The sequence below is a fragment of the Astatotilapia calliptera genome, chromosome 18 (assembly GCF_900246225.1).
Source record: "Astatotilapia calliptera chromosome 18, fAstCal1.2, whole genome shotgun sequence".
NCBI lineage: Eukaryota > Metazoa > Chordata > Actinopteri > Cichliformes > Cichlidae > Astatotilapia > Astatotilapia calliptera.
This window is the reverse complement of record NC_039319.1, coordinates 33,701,591-33,710,704: the sequence shown is the minus strand read 5'-3', so window position 1 is coordinate 33,710,704 and position 9,114 is coordinate 33,701,591. Positions and strand designations below refer to the sequence as shown.

Below are 9,114 nucleotides of genomic sequence, written 5' to 3'. Positions count from 1 at the left end.
ATTATTTTCAAAATAAGTTAGCAAAACATTCCCAACTTAATTGGTTACAGCAGACACCAGTTAACACAAAATTAACAATTATTTCTAAATAAAAACATGTTAAGTTGTTTGATACACGTTATTTTAATAAATTAAAATATATAATGTAATATTTACCACTGAAACATGAAAGCAGTTTCTCCAGCTACAGAGTCCAAAACCACATGAAGTCTGAGAGTGTAATGGCTGCCCTCTCTCTTACTTTTCCGTCCTTTTGGGGTTCTTGATCTCACAATGCATTGCAGAAAATTCCTTTACATTGTACTGTATTTTTACGTTTTTTGAAGGGGGGGGGTTGCAGTTGAGGTTGGTGCAATTACAGTGTAATGGATGAGGTCAGGACAGCTACAATCATGTTTGTCTTTTGGTGCCTTTGGTATGTTTTGGGTGATCGTCATACTGAAAGATGCATCCATTTAGTGATTTAAGATGTAGAACATGATGCAGAACTACTGTTAACGTTTACTGATGGACACTTCTCACAAAAGTGGTTCTAACTATGCTACAAGACAAAATGTTACTTCAGTGCTTCCAAATTGCATGACTGGCTGCACAAAAGAATTCTGTTTCATTGTCCAAGAGTATTAAGTGTTCTGCCCAAGAATGATGTTCTGCAGACTAGACATTCACCCACAGACAATCTACACATAATCTATGAGTGTCCCATGTTATCTACTGTCATCCTTGTGGTATTATGGGTGTGCAGTTTACAGAGCTGGTGGAAACCATTGGTTTATGAATTTGGGTTAATAATGATAATAATTTTTATCTTTTAATCACTTGGTCTTCCATCCATAAATAAATGTCTTTATTATAAGATCAAAACAGCTTTTGAGACTTTACTGCTTTTATTATTTTCTCCGTTTTTAATTCATTTTCTCTTTATTATTATTTGTGCATTTGCAGTATCATTTACAGATTAATTTTTTCCTTTATATCCACCTTTTATTGTTGCTTTCTTTTGATCTGTCCAACAATCCCTCACCCCCATTTTCCCCCTTGCTCTCATTCTTTTATAACAATAGCAGAGCTCAATTTAATTTCTTCTACAATCCTCAGTGTGTAGCAGCTGATATGAAAAATATGTATTTGTGTGAATGAGTGTGACCTTGCATGCATGGGTTACAACTAAGTCCAAATATCCATCCCTGGATGTTTCCTCAAAGGCTTGAGGGCACTGTTTTTTTAACGAGAACACTACTCATCATTAAGAACTGAGTTGTGTAATTTAATTTTTTTTCCCCCGGCTTGCTGTGGGTCTACCATTCATTACTGGACCTTAGCATGAAACTGGAAGAATGAAAAACAGCTGTTGTTTTGTGTGTGTGCGTCTGATTTTTTTCTCCAGATTTGGGATTTCCAGTTGAATAGGAAGACAGAAGAAGCTTAATTCAGAAAAACTTGGAATGATCTCTAAAAGAAAAATAGACGGCAATGATTTACATATCTCACAAACCCACATTTTATTCATAGTAAAACTTTTAAAAAGGAGAAAATGTACATTTAAAAAAAAGTGTAGCTCATTTTAAACATCAGTAACATGACTGGGTATAAAAAGACCACCTTATGAAGGCAGAGTTTCAGAAGTAAAGCTGGGCAGAGGTTTCACAGTAATGTGCTCAACATAAAATTGCATTGACTGAATCATCTGCAGCACATGATATCATAAGAACATTGGGAGAAATCTCTGTGCACAAGGGACAAGACCAAAAAATCTGTATCATGTGTCATTGCATTGACTTAGGAACACTTCCATAGATCATCATGCCTGCTTTAAATTACTTGCAGTTGAGGTTAATAAAAGGTCCACAAAAGCACTGAAGCTTGGCATACCTTGGTTTGAAATAATGTAAAGAGTCAAATAATTACTATTATCTTCATGTACATCACACATTTCTTAAATGTACATACGTCGTGTGAATGAAATGTAGAAAATGTGATCTTGTAAAAGGACTGTATAAAATCAAATAAGCTTAAGTAAGCTTTTTTGTATTAACTGGTAAGTTCACAGCCCCCACTCTGTTAGCTTGTTTGCAGCAAGTCCTCTGTATTATATTATATACAGATGCATTCTTTTTTCAAACATAGAGATGGACGAAAACTCACAGAGGAAGAGAGGGGAACACATGCAGCAAAGAGCTACAGGTCAGACTCGAACCCAGGCTGCTGTATTCTGGCCATGTGGTGGGCCGGTGTTTGCTCACACACTGAGCTAAACTGGTACGTACCTTGAGTCTGTTGCTAAAGTCCAGTTTTCTTTTTATATGGTGAAGGAGAACAGTGGAGTCTAGAAGCAAAGCTAAATAATCAAAATTTTCCCCAACAAATTAGGTTTTGGAGGGAATTTAGTCAAAGAATGAGGAGGCAGAGATTCTGGGACAAACTAGAGGACAGTGGGTGATAACACTTAAACTTGGTGAGCAGGGGTGGAACTGGAGCAGGAACCTGGCAGGTAGAGACTTGAAGATGAGGACAAAGGATGATTAGGAAGCAGTTTTATATACAGATTACAGGGTGTAGTGATTAAATTAAAATGATGTAAAGGCAGACATAACAGAGGATGGTTGGAAGCTGCAAACCCTTCCCCTCTTCACTTGATTCTACTGTTATGTGTAATAACAGTGGAATCCTCATTATCCCTGTGTGTAACAGGGATAATGAGAGACAGTGAGAGTGAGCGAGAGAGAAAACACTACTTGTTGAGAGGCGGTGTGTGATGCAGAGGGCATTTGTTCTATTTCAGTTTTTGCAGTGTGCATCTATGCCATAAACATTTTTGCTCATATTTTCTCTTCTCTCTGTCTTTTTAGTGTTTCGGTTTCTATCACTCTGCCATCTCCTGGGCAAGTGGATAGCTGGCATCAGTTGTTTTTTGTTTCTTTTAGTTAAGCAAATAAATAATTTAAAAAGAAATCATACGATCTGGGAATAAAAAAATTTTCTCTATCAGTTATTACATTTTAGCAAACTGCTTTTTTCCCATGTTCTAAAAAAAATAGTTTCTACTAAACATACCAAATCTCACTATCATTGCTACTGAGATCTGGAAGTGAATTTGAGCCACTAAAACCCTTTGCTTTCCCTATGCGGATACATTTGCTCCATTGCTCAGGTGCCTGTGCATGTAACATTAATGTGAACACTTATGTTACTTTGTTACTTTGAGTCAGATATATTTCATGCTGCTGTCAGCAGGAATAAGTGAGCTCCACGATTAATGATGGCATTTCATCTAGATGTTTGCTAAAAAAATATCACTGTATTAACGTTATTTTCTGTGAAGCTGAAACCAGATAGTGTGGGCAGAAAAATTAACAGTGTCAGGAAATGAGTAAGTTGGGAAATCTTTGCAGCTGATTTAAGTGTTACAGACTTTAAAAAAATGCTTTGGATGTCAGAAATCAAAGAGGGGATGATCAAAGGGGAGTTTGTGGCTCCAGTGGGAACTGCACAGAATCAGATACATTTTTATGTGGTTTAGGGGTGAAAGCTAGAAGTTTGCAGCTGAGCTCAATCTGGAAGTGAGAAGTTAGAAACAAGTGAGGTTATCAGAGCTGTGTACCCTCTTTTTCGTCTCAGCTTGAGACTACATCAGTCACTACTAGAATTACCTGAATTCATACAATCTAGTTTGGATTTCAGGCGGCAGTTTTTGACAAGAAAGAGGCCTTAAACAAGCCAGGAGAACAAATAACTTGCTCCGTTTACTCCAAAGTAGAGTTATGAAGTTATGTCCCCCACTTGTTCTCTCACATGGATGTCATAACTAAATCGTTATGCAGTATATATTGTTGAAAATGTATGCATGCTCACACTCTGCATTTGTGTCTAATGCTGGCTATTGAGCTACGATGAGGTTTTTGAGAACAGGTGCACTGCGAGAATGTGCAGAATGTTCCATTTGGAGGTCATGTCATGGAGTCCCGATGGGATACTGATCACTGAAGAATCCACGCGAAACTCACCAGTGGATATATATACACTTGGGAAAGGTGCAGCACGTGTTAGGCACACAGCAACTAGTGCAGAATAACAATTGGAGACTCCCATATCTCAGGTGGGATACAAACGTATGCAGCTCACACACAGCGCAGGGGTGATCCTTTTCCACCACATGTCTGTGTAATATATTCTGCTGCGCTTAGGCAATGTGAGTGTACACATTTGGATAATTGTGTTCTCCTTCTGTTGCCTGCTCCCTACAGGGAAGACTGATGGTAATAAAAAGCAGCTTTTAGAAATATGGGCAATGCTTCAAGAAGCCTCAAATACATGTGCCATGCTGTAGTTTTTCCATACTAAATTGACTATGTCTTTATATATTATGCATTTGAAGTATCCTTTAAATGGTATAAATGCCCTACATATTGCTTATCAGTTCGGATTAAAAATGTGTGTATTAGGTGCAAATGTTAAAGTGATGTTTAAGAGCCTAAAGCTTTTTAAGTTAAAAAGGATTTCATTGCTTATTGCTTTAATTACTTTTTTCATATCTTTAAATAGATTTTATGAAAATTTCAGAAGAAGAATTATATGGTAATTTTCTGAAGTAGGCCACAAAGTCTATCTACTATTTAAACCATTTTATTTTTATTAATTTGTAAGTCCTTATTCTGAAGTAAAATGGTGGGTTTTTTAAAATATTTTTTGCATCTTTAGTAACTGTCCAAAACCAAGGTATATCTTTCGAAAAGACCATACACTGACGTTCAAATTGTGGTCATTTAGAGCCCAATTGAGTCCTGAGTTGACCAAGAAACAAATGGGGTTCTAATAGAGCCACCAGTGTGTTAGTAGTTTAGAGTTTGGTAAGCAACACTTTATGAATAATGGAAAGCAGTAGGGAAAAAAATTGCCATATATCCAAAACATAGAGTAAACATGGAGGTGGTTGCATAATGTGAGGGGGTTGCTTGTCAACAGCATAGATGAGTATACTGGTCAGAATTAAGGGATGCGATATAGCAAAATATCAAAAAGAAAACCATCTGAGAGCTGGGACACAGTTCACTTTTATAGCAGTCGCTGGCAATTGGCTGAGACTTGAGTTTAGCTGTCTGCAGTCTTTTTCAGATCATCCTGCAAATCTGTAGAAGACTGCCTATGAGCCTAAGGGCAGAGAGAGTGAGGAAACTGTCTTCTTGAAGTCTTTTTCTGCACTTCACAGCCTGTCTCTGACATCCCCGTTATGTGGAAATTGACCCTCAATTTGGAGATGGTAGGCTACTAGGGCTCACTCCAAATAAAGCTGCAACTTGGTTTTTCAGAACACAACCTTGAATTTGCCCTGTATAATGGGCCCTATCCAGATCACAGGTGCTGCAAATCAGGCACCATTCAGGAACCTGACTGTCAGCACCGGGAACACCAGAAGCTCAAAACAAGTGTCATTAGCAAATTAAGCTGTTTGGCTTTGGCAGAGAAGACTCAGCAAGTTTTTCATGAGCCCAACCCACGTACTCAACTCATTTGCAGCAATCATTACAAATGATTGCCGATGACACAGGATCTTTGTCAACCAGTCTGACTCAAAGTAAGGTCAGTACTTCCACGCTTTAAACGCTGCACGCTCATATTCTCTCCCACAATCGATATGTGATCCATTGTTGATCTGCACACAGCTGTTGTCACTAACGGCGCACTCACTTACGTCACTGTCGTGAGACATTCTCGCAAAAAATCACGGTTTTAGTAACGCAGTAACGCAGCGTTCCTACGGGAAAGTAACGGTAATCTAATTACCGTTTTTGCAATAGTAATCCCTTACTTTACTAGTTACTTGAAAAAAAGTAATCAGATTACAGTAACGCGCCCATCTCTGGTTGTGATTAGGTGTCTGTATATGACATTGCATGGCTATATGGGTGATATAAATGTTTTGCCATTCTAAAAGGGGAAATGCCATACCTTTTGGCATAACAATAACCTGAATCCTATTGCCAATAGACAGGAGTGGCTTCAGGGCAAGTCTGTGTTTGTTCTTGAGTAGCTCATACCCCCCAAAAAACCCATGAACATCTATCAGGAGAAGCTGAAGACGGCAGTTCAATGAAGCTGTCCATCCAGAGTGAGAGAGCATGAAGGATCTGGCAGCAAGATAGATGAACTACACTGTTACAAAAAAACATCTTAAAAAAACATTCCAATATTCCAGCAGCTGGGGCGCCAAAATACTACCGTAAAATAACAGAAAATAACTTCCTCATAAAAATACGGTTATTTCCAGTAATGACAATACAGTTTGTTGCACTAATTTTACATGGGATTCTGCCTTTTCCAAGTGCTTTTAGACATCAAATTAGGAACATTTTAACGTGATCAAACAATGAAATTACCTATAAACAAGGTCAATGAATGTGGCATGAATCATGAATCATAGTACGTAAATGTACAGAAATATACAGTTAACAGTTGGTTTAAATAATAATGGATTGCACGCCCTGGGACAGAGGCGAGGCTGCCATATCGCACCATTGGCCCATCACCAGTAGGCAGTAGGTGAAGAGTCTTGACCACGGACACAATACCGAGAGCGTCCGAGCCGGGGCTCGAACTGGCAACCTTCGGATCACAAGGCGAACTGCCAACTCTTGAGCCACGATTGCCCTAAAGAGCAGTGATAATAATATTTATGTGATGTAACACAAGCTTATAGGAATCATGTTATATACTTTTCCATAGCATTACATTTGAATTCATCAGTTCGATCTTTCAATCATGATACATTTGTGAATGTATTTTAACAATCTAAATATGCATATGTACAGACAGATACATTTAATAATCATGAAAATTATGTTTTATTACATTACAGTGATTTAACATTAATTTACATTTGAAATGTGAAATCAGTCTATTTACGTAACTTTAATGATATTCTAGAAGAACAAAGTGCAGAGGCCTATTTCTGTTCAGGAATGTTGGGAATACTTTGAGATTTATATTAATTGCAATTCCTACCTCTACATTTATTTTTTTTAAATATATAATTAGCACAGCGTGCAATGTTTTATATGGGTTTTTTTTAGTTTTTATTCCTATTAATTATATTTTCACGTGTTACCTCTGAATTATTGAATCAGACCTAGATGACATGACATTTTCAGCAAAATTATAATTCAAATACTCCTTTAATTATTGATTATTCTCATTAATTTTCGATCATTTTATATATTTTTCCATAGTATTACATTTGAATTTAACAGATCATTCTCTCACATAACAGACAAATATTTGTGAAATTATGATACATTTCTGAATGTATTTTTACAATCTAAATATGCATATGTACAAAAATATATATTTAAAAAACAAGTAAATTGTGTTTTACTATATTTACAGTGATGTTATGTTATTTTACCTTTGACATGTAAAATCACAGTCTACTTATGTAAATTAATGATATTCTAGAAAGACAGTACAAAACTGTACAAAAGGCCAGCCAGTTCGCAGAACTCATGAACGGAGCCACGGAGTAAGATATCAGCATACTGCTGCCGTTTAGCCAATGAGCGGTGAGGCAACCCATTCTCTTCGCCAATCAGAAGACACAATTCTACCTCATCATTACGCACATGTCGACGCAGAGAGTTCGGTCGGAGCTGCAGGTGGGAAGAGTCAGCAGAGTTTTACTCACCGTGTGGATTTTCATTCCTCTAATGCTGTTAGAGGTGTGCGTCCATGAGACTGTAAGTTTCTGTGTTTTATCGTGTTTGTTCTTTGCTGCGGCCATTATCCTCCCTTGTTTAATCCTTGGCGCACACTTTGTTTACCGATTGTTACTGCCGTTTACTGCGAAGCAGCCTCTGCCGTGCGGTCATTAAGGGACCGTCACTAATTTCTCATGTTAGCTCTAATGTAAAGTGCCTAGTTAGGATTTATGTAAATAGTCAAATTAGCATTTGTTGACACTCCCTTATTTTGGTTGAATGTTCCACTATCCAGTATTGTTTGTATTGTTGTATTACACATTTAATTCACTCTGTTCACCTAATTATGGAAGACTTTTATGTTCTTTCCAACAGAAACCACACCATCACTCACCACACGGCATATAGCATTTTACAGTCTGTTAAATCCCCTCACTCACATTATGGATGTGTGCTTCGGATTCTTGCTAAATAAATGAGTGAACGACAGATACCTGAGTGGCAGTGGATTTTGTGGATATGCCATCTGTTCTTATCGGACAACCCTGTTGAGATTGTGGATTCTTAGAGTCAGCACCTTATCATCTACATCAGTCATAGTCAGGAGGTCAAGTCCATCCCACTTACAGTGACCTCCTCCATTACAAAAACTGTAAAATATACAGTAAGATACTTTGACATTACTATTTTTTGGAACAGTGTACGTAAATCAAGGTGTGCAAACCTTGGGATCTATCCTAGAAGACTCAAAACAGCAATGACTAGCAAACTGGCTTCTCCCCAGTGTTGAATTGAGTCTCGAAAACTTCTTCTTTGATCCCTAGCTGGCGTTGGGTTTGGATCGACTCCTAAACCCGTACGCTGCTGTGGGTGCCAATGGCTGTTGAATTTCTTTCACAACTCGTTTCCATGCATGGCGATCGTTGGCAATTGGCCTCGTCGAGATTTATTCTGCGATCTCTAATGTCATCGTCGACCTGTTTTAGCCATGTTTTCTCCGTTCGGTGGATTCTCCAATGGGTGGGTCATTTACGTCAGAGGAGTTGATGTGGTAGTCTGCTCACATCCATTCCACACACATGGCCAAACCATCGCAATCTGCGTTTTTGAATTTGCCCCTCGATTGGAGGTTGGTTGCCGCAACTCTGTCGGATGTCCTGATTTCGAAGGCAGTCTCAAAGTGATACTCATAATATCTGCCGAAGGCAGCGCATCTGGAAAAACTTTGAGTTTGTTGAGCCTCTGAACAGTTGTGTAAATGACAACAGCGAATAAATCTTCCAAAGATTCAATTAGGATCATTGTCTGCTGCTGCTCCATACAAAGACAAACGTTCAGAATAATTACTTGTTGGTGTAAAAATGCAAAGACATGTACCCAGTCCCATGCAGCCCATCTCACTGAGGACATCTTCATTTAGACCATT

At 38.1% G+C, this 9,114-nt stretch overlaps 1 long non-coding RNA gene across 1 annotated transcript; it reads left to right on the top strand.

Annotated features, from left to right (window-relative positions):
* Positions 1 to 7,529: 7,529 nt before the first annotated feature.
* Positions 7,530 to 8,177, top strand: LOC113011315 (uncharacterized). The gene is made up of 2 exons (XR_003270516.1): positions 7,530 to 7,727; positions 8,064 to 8,177. It is a non-coding gene; the product is annotated as an uncharacterized LOC113011315 (long non-coding RNA).
* Positions 8,178 to 9,114: the final 937 nt, after the last annotated feature.